Here is a 6,000-nt window from a genome sequence, read left to right on the forward strand (position 1 = left end):
TCTTCACTTCCTGTAGGTTCATAGCCTTCCCCACCTGCCTGAGGTTGGGCCCAGCCATGAGATCTGTTCGGGCTACTGAAACACAGAGGGTCCATTCTGGGGCAAAATATTCACTGCTAACCACTCGGCTTCCTGGCCCTCTCCTGCCCTGGCCTGGCCGCTGTGGAAATGTTCATGGATATGGAGGTGTTCGAGAGTTGAGTCACAATCCGGTCTCGGTATACTGTAACGAAGGCACTGGATTAAGACGGCAAACATTAATAACACACACCTTCTATGACACAAGAGGAAAGACATAGGAGGGATATTGGTCAAGCTATATTTTACTTGCAAGGAAGAAAGTATTGTGTAACGAGTTACAAGGCCATAATGGGGACCTCCAACTTTCGCAAACGAGTATATTGTACAGGGTGCCCAGTTAACTTCAAAGAAATGACAAATGATTTCTTAGTATCAGTAGGTCCCAAACATTAGAACATATTTTTACCCACCCAAAAAATTGTTTCTCTAAAATTCAGATATAATCAGGCATCTTGTATTTTATCTCTCAACCCCAGATTGGTATTTATATCTTATTTCTTCTACAATCCATTGTATATACATATATTTTTTCTTTTTTTTTTTTTTAAACCTTCAAAGCTCTTTACCTAGTAAGATGACCTTCATCCCTAAGAGGTCTGATTCCTTTGTAAGCCTGCCTGTGTTGAAGGTCTTTCATTCCTTGAGTCCTGGGGACTCCCCTTCTCCATCATGTGGCCACAGTGATTTCTTCCTTGATCATCAGGACCAATCAACCTTTCAGAGCTGTTGGTTCCAAGGCACGAAGAGGGCAAAATGACAAGGGAGCGGTCTTCCCTTCCAGTTCAAAAGAACCAGTGTTGGGTCCATTAGCATTCAGGCTTGAGTACTAAGGACTCTGAACCAGCAAGGTCCAAAGCTGGAGGGATGAGAAACAGATATTTGAGAGAGGCTTCCAGATTGCTGAAGATGATGGTAGCAGCGCAGGTGCCCATCTCCCTGCCTCCAACCAAATAACCTGGAATAAAGAAAAGAGAAAGATATAATTACATAAAACCAAGTAACCCTTAGTATAACTTGAAGCTAAAATGCTCAAACTCAAAAAAGTACCTGTAAGTAAAAACAAAAAACAAGTGACAGCAATACATCACCCATGTCCCCGTCCCAACCCCACCCTGCACGGGCTCTGGGCAGACTGACGGCGAGAAACTAGAGCTAGTAATGGCCAACGCTGGATGGAAGACCCCAGAAAGATGGAGTCCACCAGAAATCGGAAAATGTGAAGACAGGTCTAGAGCAGGCCAGATCTTTTTTATTTTTTTTTTAAAGATTTTATTTATTTATTTGGCAGACAGAGATCACAAGCAGACAGAGAGGCAGGCAGAGAAAGAGGAGGAAGCAAACTTCTGGCTGAGCAGAGAGCCTGATGCGGGACTCAATCCCAGCACCCTGGGATCATGACCTGAGCCAAAGGCAGAGGCTTTATCCCACTGAGCCACCCAGGCGCCCCAAGTCAGAGCTTTGACTACAAGGGAGGAATTTCAAAGTACCAGGCGATTTGAGTGGGCTGTCTTTGAAACACATAGATTTAGGGAAAGCCAAGAGCAGAAAGGAAGGGAGAAGTACCTTTTGGCATTTGGCTTTCAAACGGGAAGCAAATGGAGAAATTTCATGGCTCTGCAAGACAAAAGAAGAAAATCAAAGGGCCCAAAACTCCTTCCCCACTCTCCAAACAAACAAAAATCCAGGAAAGCATCTGGACTCTCTGAGTTGGCAGAAGAGGGAGCATTGAACTTGGAATAAAACACCCAGCACCACAGAAACGAGCAAGAAAAGATTAACAGGTTCATATGGAGTCATGGCAAAATATCAAAAAATGGATTTCATGGCATGTCAATGAAGGAAAATTCACACAGGCTCCTGAATAAACAGCCTCAAAATATGAGAAAGCTAAACACAGCACTGTAAACAGAACTACGGGCACACAAAACAGGCATTTGAAGATATGCAAAATTCCCCAGGATGAGAAATTTTGAAAAGAATGGAAATAGATAAAACCCAGGAGAAGAATATAGAAGGTTAATTGAACTCAGGAGAGAAAGGGAAGAAACAGACAAAATTATCCAGAAATATAGATTACATTATAAAATGTCCGAGGGAGAATGGACTCAAATAAATGTATAATAAAAGACAGGAAAATGACCAAGAACATGAGATTAAAAAGTAGAAGTCCGAACAAAATTATGGCAGAGCAGTGTCAAAGAGGAATCCTGTCTGTGTTATTGGAGTCTTAGAAGAAAAACCAATGAACCAGAACTGATATTTAACACTATAAGAAAACTTTCCAAGAGCAAAAAAATCTGCACCTTGGAAGGGCCCCCTGGGAACTTGGGAAAACTAACCCAGAACAATCAACGTTGAGACACATCCTCATAAAATTATTAGATTTCAAAATATTTTTAAAAAAGAATTCTCAAGGGGCGCCTAAGTGGCTCAGTTGGTTAAGCTTCCAACTCCTGATTTCAGCTCAGGTCGGGATCTCAGTGAGGTGGGGCTCTGCTTCATATTTTCTTTCTCTTCTCCCCTTTTCCCTTTGCTCCCATGCTCACTCTCTGTGTCTCAAAAAAAAAAAAAAAAAAAAGAAAAGAAAAGAAAAGAAATTAAAAAAGAAAGAAAGAAAGAAAGCTCAAGGTTTTCAGAAAGAAAGGTCAAATAACTTTTTTAAAAAGTTTTTATTGATTGGGGCGCCTGGGTGTCTCAGTGGGTTAAGCCTCTGCCTATGGCTCAGGTCATGATCCCAGGATTCTGGGATCGAGCCCCATATTGGGTTCTCTGCTCAGCAGGGAGCCAGCTTCCTCCTCTCTCTCTGCCTACTTGTGATCTCTATCTGTCAAATAAATAAATAAATAAATCTTTAAAAAAAAAAAAAAAGTGTGAACCAAGGATTTTTATATTCAAACAAGTCGTCCTGCAAGTGTGAAGGCCATAGGAAAGAGCTTTCTGTTTTTCAACGAGTACTTTAGGAACTCGGCACCCAGGAGCCGTCTGAAAGAGAAGGTGCTTCATCCAGCCATGATGATACATGTATCTCCCACCTAAGGGGGCATGAGGGTAAATAAGTAAAAATGTTTATCGCGATAATTAGTGTAATTAAAAGCGTGGAGAAGGGAGAGGGAGGGAAATAGGGTTAAGCCCATTGATGGTGTATGGGTGACTCGGCTCCAAATTCACTCTTACTGGCTGCTCTGTGAAAATAAATCTGGGCCCTTCAAAGCCTGGTCTTGGCCAGTTGGCTCATTACTAAGCTTCGTCAGCAGAGGGCGCAGAGGAGCCACTGCAGCAGGTACCCGGGCCTCCAGGCGTCAGGCAGCTCCTGCACCCATGGCTTTGCCAGCACCAGCCTCCTCTAGGGCCTGACAGCACTTCCCAGGACCTCACCTCGGTTTTGCATCAGAGTATCTCCAGTGAGAGGGGCATCTGGGTGGCTGGCTCAGTTAAGCGTCTCCCTTCAGCTTGGGTCATGCTGCTTTTATCTGCTATTTCTATATGCTTTGGAGTTCTCTTTTCTTATTGCTGGCCAATGTCTTGGAACTTCAGCCACCTATTATGGTTAATAATTCTTTATATTAAACTTCCCCGTTCAGGGGCGCCTGGGTGGCTCAGTGGGTTAAGCCTCTGCCTTCAGTTCAGGTCATGATCCCAGGGTCCTGGGATCCAGCCCCACCTGGGGCTCTCTGCTCAGTGCGGAGCCTGCTTCCCCCTTTCTCTCTACCTGCCTCTCTGCTCACTTGTGATCTCTATCTGATAAAAAAATAAAATAAAAAATCTTAAAAAAAAAAAAAAAAAAAACTTCCCGCCTTCACATGACTGTGTGATTTCTCTCCTGATTGGACCCTGGCTGATAAAACAGGCAATAGGGGAGAGTTAAAGGTGCCAGTAAAAATGGATAATCCAGATAGAGTTTTGAAACGGAGGGGTTTTTTTTTTTAAGTATAAATACAATATCAAACGCTAGAACAAAAATACAAGCTTTCATATGTATCTTATAAACTTATAAATGGAAGATCAAAGAATAGGGGCTCCTGAGTGGCTCAGCTGATTGAGCATTCGACTCTTGGGCTCAGGTCATGAGCTCGGGGTTGAGAGATCCCACCTCCGCCCACACTCAGTGTCTACTTGAGAGTCTTTCTCTCCCTCTGCCCCTTCCTCTGCTCACACTTTCACGCTCTCTAAATAAATAAATAAAATCTTTTAAAAATGTATCAAAGAATATACACCTCATAGAGAAAGAAATATCAGAACTAGAAAAGACTTCAAATAGCCAAGGTAATGTTGAAAAAGAAAACTAAAGCTGGAGGCATCACAATTCCAGACTTCAAGCTGTATTACAAAGCTGTCATCATCAAGACAGTATGGTACTGGCACAAAACAGACACATAGATCAGTGGAACAGAGTAGAGAACCCAGAAATGGACCCAGAACTATGTGGTCAACTAATCTTTGCAAAGTAGGAAAGAATATCCAATGGAAAAAAAGACTCTCTTCAACAAATGGTGTTGTGAAAATTGAATAGCAACATGCAGAAGAATGAAATTGGGCCACTTCATTCTTACACCATACACTAAAATAAATTCAAAATGGATTAAAAGACCTAAATGTGAGAGAGGAATCCGTCGAAATCTTAGAGGAGAACCCAGGCAGCAACCTCTTTAACCTCAGCCATAGCAACTTCTTCCTAGACACGTCTCCAGAGGCAAGGGAAACAAAAGCAAAAGTGAACCATTGGGACTTCATTCAGATAAAAAACTTCCGCACAGTGAAGGAGACAGTCAACCAAACTAAAAGGCAACGGATGGAATGGGAGAAGATATTTGCAAATGACATGTCAGATAAAGAACTAGTTTCAAAAATCTACAAAGAATTAATCAAACTCAACACCCACCCCCCAAAAAAGTCCCATTAAGAAATGGGAAGAAAACATGAACAGACATTTCTTCAAAGAAGACATACAATTGGTCAACAGACACATGAAAAAAAATGTTCAACATCACTCATCATCAGGGAAATACAAATCAAAACCACAATGAGATACCACCTCACACCTGTCGGAATGGTTAACATTAACAAGTCAGGAAATGACAGATACTGGAAGAATGCGGAGAAAGGGGAACCTCCTACGCTGTTGGTGGGAATGCAAGTTGGTGCAGCCACTCTGGAAAACAGCATGGGGTTCCTCAAAAAGTTGAAAATAGAACTATCCAGGGCCCCTGTGTGGCCCAGTCAGTTAAGTATCCGACTCTTGATTTTGGCTCAGGTCATGATCTCAGGGTCATGGGATGAAGCCTTGTATCCAGCCTCATATCTGTGGTCAGCAGGGAGTTTGCTTGGGATTGTCTCTCTCCCTCTTCCTTTGCCCCTCCCCCCACTCACTCTCAAAAAAAATAAATAAATTCTAAAGAAAAGATGGAGCTACTCCATGACCCAGTAATTGCACTACTATACAAAACTACTGATTCAAAGAGGCACATGCACCCCAATATAATAGCAGCATTATCAACACTAGCCAAAGTATGGAAAGAGTTGACATGTCCATTGGTTGACAAGTGGATAAAGAAGATGTAATGCGTATATATCACATATATATAATATTTATATATAAATATTATATAATTATAATTGTATTTTATATATTATATGTTATATAAATTATATAAATATAACCATAATTATATAATGTGTATATTATATTATATATGATATATATTACATATAATATATAGCATATATTATATATATAATGGAATATAACTTGCCATAAAAAAATGACATCTTGCCATTTGCAAGTTGGGGTCTGACCGTGGGGAGACTGGCCACTTCACCCTGACTCCCACTGTTAAAGAGGGATGCAAACCTTCTAAGTACTGACATATGTGTAACTTACTGGGTGGCCAAGCCTGATAAAACTGTCAGAGTGAACATGTG

This window comes from Mustela nigripes, chromosome 1 (assembly GCF_022355385.1).
Source record: "Mustela nigripes isolate SB6536 chromosome 1, MUSNIG.SB6536, whole genome shotgun sequence".
Taxonomy (NCBI): Eukaryota; Metazoa; Chordata; class Mammalia; order Carnivora; family Mustelidae; genus Mustela; species Mustela nigripes.